Source organism: Nematolebias whitei, chromosome 15 (assembly GCF_014905685.2).
Source record: "Nematolebias whitei isolate Nwh7 chromosome 15, NemWhi1, whole genome shotgun sequence".
Lineage (NCBI taxonomy): Eukaryota > Metazoa > Chordata > Actinopteri > Cyprinodontiformes > Rivulidae > Nematolebias > Nematolebias whitei.
In genome coordinates, this window is record NC_056512.1 from 46,866,324 (window position 1) to 46,873,546 (window position 7,223).

A 7,223-nucleotide genomic window follows, 5' to 3' on the forward strand; every position below is an offset into this window, starting at 1 on the left:
GGGGGGGGGGGTCCAGAGGTACGCTCATATTGTTCCAAATAAGCGACTTCAGTGACAGAAAAACGAAGATCCAAAAGTTGTTGTCTGTCATACACCAGCAGAGAGTTGATGTCACAGATGAGAAATGCAAAAAACAAAAATAATCCGAACACCATCAGCAGAGGTAGATTGCAAGCCATGTACACGGGCGCCATCTTACCGGAAGTTTGAACCCTGCTCCAATGCTGCGAGCCTTGCTGTCCTTCCACTTGGTCTCTTGGACATGTAAAACATTTACCTTAATTGCCATTGTAAAAGCCGCTACTTTTCCTCACACTTTGTACCCCACAGTTTATATGCAGGAGAGTCTTGGTTATGTATTTTTTTCATAATTTTCGAAATTTATATTTTTATATTTTATTTTGAAAGACTTCCTGCCATCTCTCTGTAGCTTCCTGCCACTGACTAACATTTTCCTTTGACAGAGCTGAGCGCTCATGGCTCCCAGCACCCCGTCCCTTATGGAGTCAGGCATTTGTGACACAGAGAGAATGCCCTCAGGTAATCAGACGTACAAGGCCTTTTGTTCACGGTTTCAAATACCCAACCATAACTCCACCCACTCTGTCATCATGTGACCAGAAGTCTAACCTGAATGACCAACAAGGTTCTCTTGAGGACCAACCCCCAAGATAGAAGTGAACTGATTTCTTCAGATCATTCCTGTGTTGTTTATCGCATTTTACACTTCATGCACATACCTGTTCATTTGTTCAGTGATAATGGAAAACGCACAGAGAATTTCTTATGACGTACCTTTCATGTTAAAAGTGATCGATCAACTGTCAAGGAGAAAATGGAGCTGCTACCCATAAGCTGCATCATGTCGAGGGTAAGGGATTGGAGATGCAAAAGCAGTCATGTCTAGTACATGTTTTAATAAAAGTTTTAAAATTCATTCTGTGTGACATCTTTCTGTGTTGGTAAATATGCATTTAAATACCAGGATCTCATTTTAAACACATACAAACACAGAGCGAAAAATAAGAGAAGGGGTCTTTCCCCCTTCCCCTTTCCATCATGAGAACTCAACGGTGGACACGTCATCAGATTTATTTTTAAAGCAGTCAGTCAGTCAAGACGTACATATTAAATAAAAGTTTCAAAAAATCTTTCTGTGTACGATAAATGTGTTTAAATAACAATATCTCATTTAAGCTTAAACAGAACGGAGGAGCAGTACATGAGGGAGGGGCTATCCCCCTTCCTTCCTCTCTGCTGCTCATATGAGCTCTGCTGAGGAGAAATCATGTCAAATTTATTTAGAAAGTACATTTAAAAATAGGGATGCACCGATCCACTTTTTTTAAATTCCGATCCGATCCTGATACCTAGATCTAAGTATCGGCCGATACCGATCCAGATCCAATATCATGATCATCATTGATTTTACACGAGGCTGTAATAATCTCCTCTCAAGTACAATTTGTACAAATATATGCATGCATGTCCAAAAAGGCAACTTGAGGTAAGTTTTATTAATGATGGATAAATTTTATAGTTAGAATTAAATTCTGCTAACACAAAACATGTTTCTTTTTATTCCTAGCTTTAAAGTGGATATTAAAGTGATTAATTTAAGTGATTGTTTAAAGTTGTTTTATATTTTATAAGGGGCAGATATAAGAATTTTTTCTTCTTTCTGCAATCTTTTCATTCAACATTTTCTTTTTGATTATTTTTTTTTTTTAATTTTGTTTCATTTAAATGAATGAATAAATGAATTAAATTAAATTAAATGTTAAATGGCTTTAAACATCTGCTAAGTTCATGGCATAAACCAACAGACATGTTCCTGTTTTTAGTATTTTACATCACTATATAATGTATAATTTTTGTTTTTATTATAATTTTCAATTCATATGTTTTTTATGATTGTCTACTGTTGTACTGATAAATATCTCCTTCAGGGTAAACTATATCTTGGCTGCAAGTATCAAGCCGTGAAATCCTTCGTTTTCTACAACTGATAGTGGTTGGTTATTAATCATGATGAAATATAGCAACTTCTCTGTAAACATTTGAGCTCCGTGGTTTCAGCGATGTCTTCTTCTTGTTCAATCCGAAGCAGGCAGCCTGATTTGGGGGAGCCGCGCTCAGTCTGTCCCTCCTCAGAGACGGGCAGACTGAGCGGGGCAGATTGGACGCGGCTGGCCGGTGTCGAGTCGCTTGTTTTGGGTTGAGCAAAGAGCAGCGCCCCGCTGAAGCCACGGAGCTCGAACGTCCATCGTAAAACTAACTTCACCGCGGTTTAATGTGGCGCTGTGGCTCTGCAGACAGTGCACGTTGCTGTCTTGTTTTGTGGCGTTTAGTGTAAAATATTTCCACACAGCGACATGTTTTGATGAAAAGTTTGTTAGCTGTTAGCCACAGTGCTGCTAACTCAGTCCTCATGTTGTAGCTGGCTGCAAACTATGAACTGGATTTCCTGAATGTGAGGCGGGTCTTATTACTCTGGGTTCATGAGACACGCCGCCGTTCAGGAAATCCATTCCATAGTTTGAAGCCAACATGCAGCGCAACCAGACATGCATGGATCGGAAATATCGGCAGGTGGATTGGAAAATACGTAAATTTTGCTGGTATCGGAGGCCGATACCGATACTGGATCGGATCGGCCCCATCCCTATTTAAAAACAGCAGTTGTTAACAAAAGTGTTTAATAAAAATCAATGGTACTAATTTAATGACTATGTACTGCATTCTACTGGTACTATTTGACTTCCGGTCACATGACCTCAATAAGACTTCTTGGTAATATTTACCAGTAAATAATTTTTAAATAATTTCAGTTACGTAGGTGTTTGGCACTGTTCTGTCCAGTGATTATGCTTAGATAGCTATTGTGTTCATTTTGAAGGTATAATGGCTGTAACCATGAGTCAGAAAGCGAAGCTTCATAAAAACTCGTGACAATCTTGCAGCCTGAGTTTGTGTTGACTGTTGAAAGCAAGCTATATTCTGTGAAACGCCATCTGGTGGCTGATTCTTGTACTACAGCAAGAAAGGTGAACACAGCCAGAGCAGACTGGGGGCACAGCACAGTTCCTGACAATGAATGGTGGATGCCTGCGGCCAAATAACCGGAGCATATTATTTATGTACAAAATTATGATTTATCTTATATTTAATAAGTGCGGTTTAGAGACGGGTACGTCTTAAAACCTGAGATGTATGGTACCTTCCTTCTCAGGAAGAGCTACAGCTTGCTTCTACTACTTTTTATGTAGTTGTGAATAACCACAGAGTTCTGGTCAAATATTGGTGAGATGTGAAACATTAAAAAACACTGGTCATACCATCCACTCAGCTGTTATTGCAGCTCCGACCAGTTGGTTTAGAAGTCAACCATATTTCTTCCAAATTCAAGGATTCAAGATTCAAAGATTCAAGATTCTTTATTTGTCATTCACAACACGTGTACATGTGGTGGAACGAAATTGTGTACAGAGGGTCCGAGTTATATCCAACAAAACTATTAAAATGTAAAAGAAAAACAGTAATAAGATCTAGGATATGAACTAAGAAAAATGTTAACTAAAAACACACTAAGCACTAGTAGAATAAAAACAGTACGTTCAACAGCAGCATGAACGTGAGTCTGTGTGAGCAGATGAGCATGAATGAACACAACAACATAAAACAGATCAGCAGCAACATGAAACAGATCAGCAGCAACATGATGTGATTTTTCACAGTGATTATTCTGGTTAGAGATTCATGAGTCTAACAGCCTCAGGGTAAAAGCTGTTCCTCAGTCTAGTGGTTCTACACTTAATGCTCCTCAACCTCCTTCCTGAGGGGAGCGGGACAAAAAGTGTGTGCTGGGTGATTGTGGTCCTTCATGATGCAGGTGGCCCTCTTCCTGCATCTGGAGGTGTAGATGTCTGTTATAGTGGGGAGACTGACTCCATCATTTCTGTGCAGCCTTCACCACTCTCTGCAAAGCTTTTCTTTCTGCAGCTGTGCAGCCTCCATGCCACACATTGATGCTGGAGCACAGGATGCTCTCCACTGCACACCTGTAGAAGGAGGTGAGGACTGAGCTTCCAGACCAGCTCGTCTCAGCCGTCTGAGGAAGTAGAGTCTCTGATGACCTTTCTTCATCAGGCTGGTGGTGTTGTTGCTCCAGCTGAGGTTATCATTCATGTGTTCACCCAAGTACTTGTAGCTGGAGACCACTTCCACCACAGATCCTCTTATGTTTGGGGGTTGTAGGTGTGTTTGTTCCTTCTGAAGTCCACAATCATCTCCTTTGTCTTCTTCACATTGATGTGAAGGTTGTTCTTCCTGCACCAGCTCTCCAGGTGTTCCACCTCTTGCCTGTAGCTGGACTCATCATTGTTTGTGATGCATCCCACCACCACTGTATCATCTGCAAACTTTACAATATGACAGCCTGGATGGGTAGCTGCACAATCATACATGAGCAGAGTGAACAGGAGAGGGTTGAACACACAGCCCCGAGGAGAGCCAGTGCTGAGGGTTATGGTGGAGAAGGAGAAGTTGTGGATCCTCACAGACTGAGGCCTGTTTGTTAAGAAGTCCAAAATGGAGGGGCTTTTTTTCCCCATTTACCCTTTATTTATCTAGGTAGTCTCACTGAGTCACGAGAACTTATTTTCAAGAGAGACCTGTTTAGGAAGCAGATGGTGGGGACCCAGAGTGGGGAAAATGAGGGTGGAGGCAGGTGTGGGTGTTTCACCTTTTCCACCCATATACTGATGTTGACAGTACCAGGAGTTGAACCTGTGACTTTCCGATCTTAGTCCTAATGTGAGTAGTTTGTCCAACAGGGTTTGGGGGATCATGGTGTTGAAGGCAGATGTGAAGTCCACAAAGACCATACAAATGTAAGAGTACTTCTGCTCCAGGTGGATGAGAGCAGTGTGGATCACAGAGGAGGTGACATCTTCTGTACATCGATTCTCGCGGTATGTGTACTGGTGAGGGTCCTCGTTGATGTTGATGGTTGTTCTGATGTGGGTCATTACCAGTCTTTCAAAGCATTTAGCGACTATCGGGGTGAGGGCTACTGGCCAGTAATCATTCAGATCAAAATGAGATCTGTCAGAGAGGTCCACAGCAGGTAAGATACTGATTATTAACTTTACACAAACACCCTTTCAAAACACAAAGTTTGTTTTCTCAGTCATCCAGGTATATAACATTCACAGTTAAGTTTTAGTGACATTTTAAAAGTTTTAAAGCAAGTTTTAAGTTGTTTTGTTAGAGATCTCACACCATCTGTTAGAAGAACTCTCAGCTACTACCACACTGCACTTTTAAACCTGACTGAGGTACACTTACATCCATTAGCTGTGGCGACCATCTTGAATCCAGTTGAGTTCACATACTGTGATGTCAATTAAGTGAATACTTTCTGAGAGGTCCATTTAAGCATCCAATGCTTCATGAGATATTTTGCCAACAGACTGTTCTCTCATTGCCCACCTGTCATGGCAGTGGGTGAGCATAAAGAATCTGAGCTTCATCTTTCCTCAGAAGTGTTGTTCAGGACTCACCTCGACCTGGAGTCTTCTGTAGATTCTGTCTGCAGCAACGACTCCGTCACCTCAGAACCAGACGCAGGTTCTGGCTCAGGCTTCCGGATCAGGAAGAAGAGGAAGCAGCCGACTAAAGTGATCACCGTGAGCGAGATAAACACCGTGCGGCGGTCTTTGTCTGAGATAGAAACCCAACAGGAGTCAGAATTTTAGAAAAAAGAACTGAGTGAGTCGGCAGCAAGAAGCAGAATCTTGTCCACACAAGCTGGAGTCGTACCAGTGATGTGCACATGTCCGTGCCATGCACAGTAAATGTAGAGGTTTCCAAAAAACAAACTGCAGAGAAAAAAAAGAGAAAGATTATTTAAGAAAAAAACAGTTTGTCCTGGAATCTTAGTTATGTATTTCTTCTTCTACAGTTCTCCAACCAAATATTCCTCTTCTAGTCTGCTACAGTTTATCTGTCCACCTGTAAGAATTTATGTCTCTGTCCAACCAGTGTCTCAGATGCAGGACTGGCTGTGTCTTCTCAGAGGTCACACACCCAAACTGTTATTGACTTCTATTGTATCTGAGATTCCAAACAGTAAGTAACTGACTTTGACCAAAAAGATGGACCAGCACAGAAGATCAACATCATCAGGCTAGGACTCTGCGGTCTACACTCATCTCCAGGTCAGAGGTCACTCTTTCAGGGATGAAGATGTTTACATCCTGGATAGAGAGGAACGATGGTTTTAGAGAGGAGTACCATACCATACCAATTTATTTAAAAAGCACTTAAAACAGCAACAAGGCCAACCAAAGTGCTGTACAGACAAAACAACAGGTAACACACAAAGCAAAATACATAATGAGGTAAATCAGAATATAGACAAAAAACGATGCAGATAATGACGACAAAACAGTGTAGAGCATACAGGGTCAAAACACAGATCATCTTGTGTTGAAAGCTACTGAATAGTAGTGAGTTTTTAAACGGGACTTGAAAACCGAGAGGGAGGGGGCCTGTCTGACACGTTCCAGAGTCTTGGTCCTGCTACAGAGAAGGCCCTGTCACCTCTGTTCTTAAGACGAGTTCCTGGAACTGTGAGGAGCAACTGGTCCGCTGACCTCAGGGAGCGTGGTGGGACATACGGTTGTAGCAAATCAGAGAGATAGGGGAGGGGGGCGACACTGTTCAGTGATTTGTAAACATACATGAGTATTTTGAACTGGATTCGAAAGAGAACAGGTAACCAGTGCAGTGAGGCCAAAACTGGTGTAATGTGCTCTCTTTTGCCTGTACTGGTTAAAAATCGGGCTGCTGCATTCTGGACCAGTTGTAGTCGTGCAATGGAGGAGTGAATTGCAGTAATCAAGCCTAGATGTAATGAATGCATGTATTACTGTCTCCAGGTTCTTTTTGGACAATATGGGCTTCAGTTTAGACAATCACCTCAGTTGGAAGAAGCATGATTTAACAATCGTGTTTACATGATTGTTAAGCTTCAGAGAAGGGTCCATTATCACGCCCAGATTAGTGACTCTTTGTTTTTCTGACAGGGTTAGAGCGGAGAAGTCGATACAGCGGTTTGTGATTGTGTTGTTGGGAGGGAACAACATGACTTCAGACTTCTTTTCATTGAAACTCAAGAAATTTAAAGCCATCCAGTCCCTGATGTCAGCCAGGCAGTT

The 7,223-nt window shown here is 41.8% G+C and overlaps 1 protein-coding gene across 1 annotated transcript in view; it reads right to left on the minus strand.

The window, feature by feature from the left end:
* eif1 (eukaryotic translation initiation factor 1) overlaps positions 1-7,223 on the minus strand; it is a gene marked incomplete in the record, with an annotated part of 12,737 nt that overhangs the window by 4,776 nt on the left and 738 nt on the right.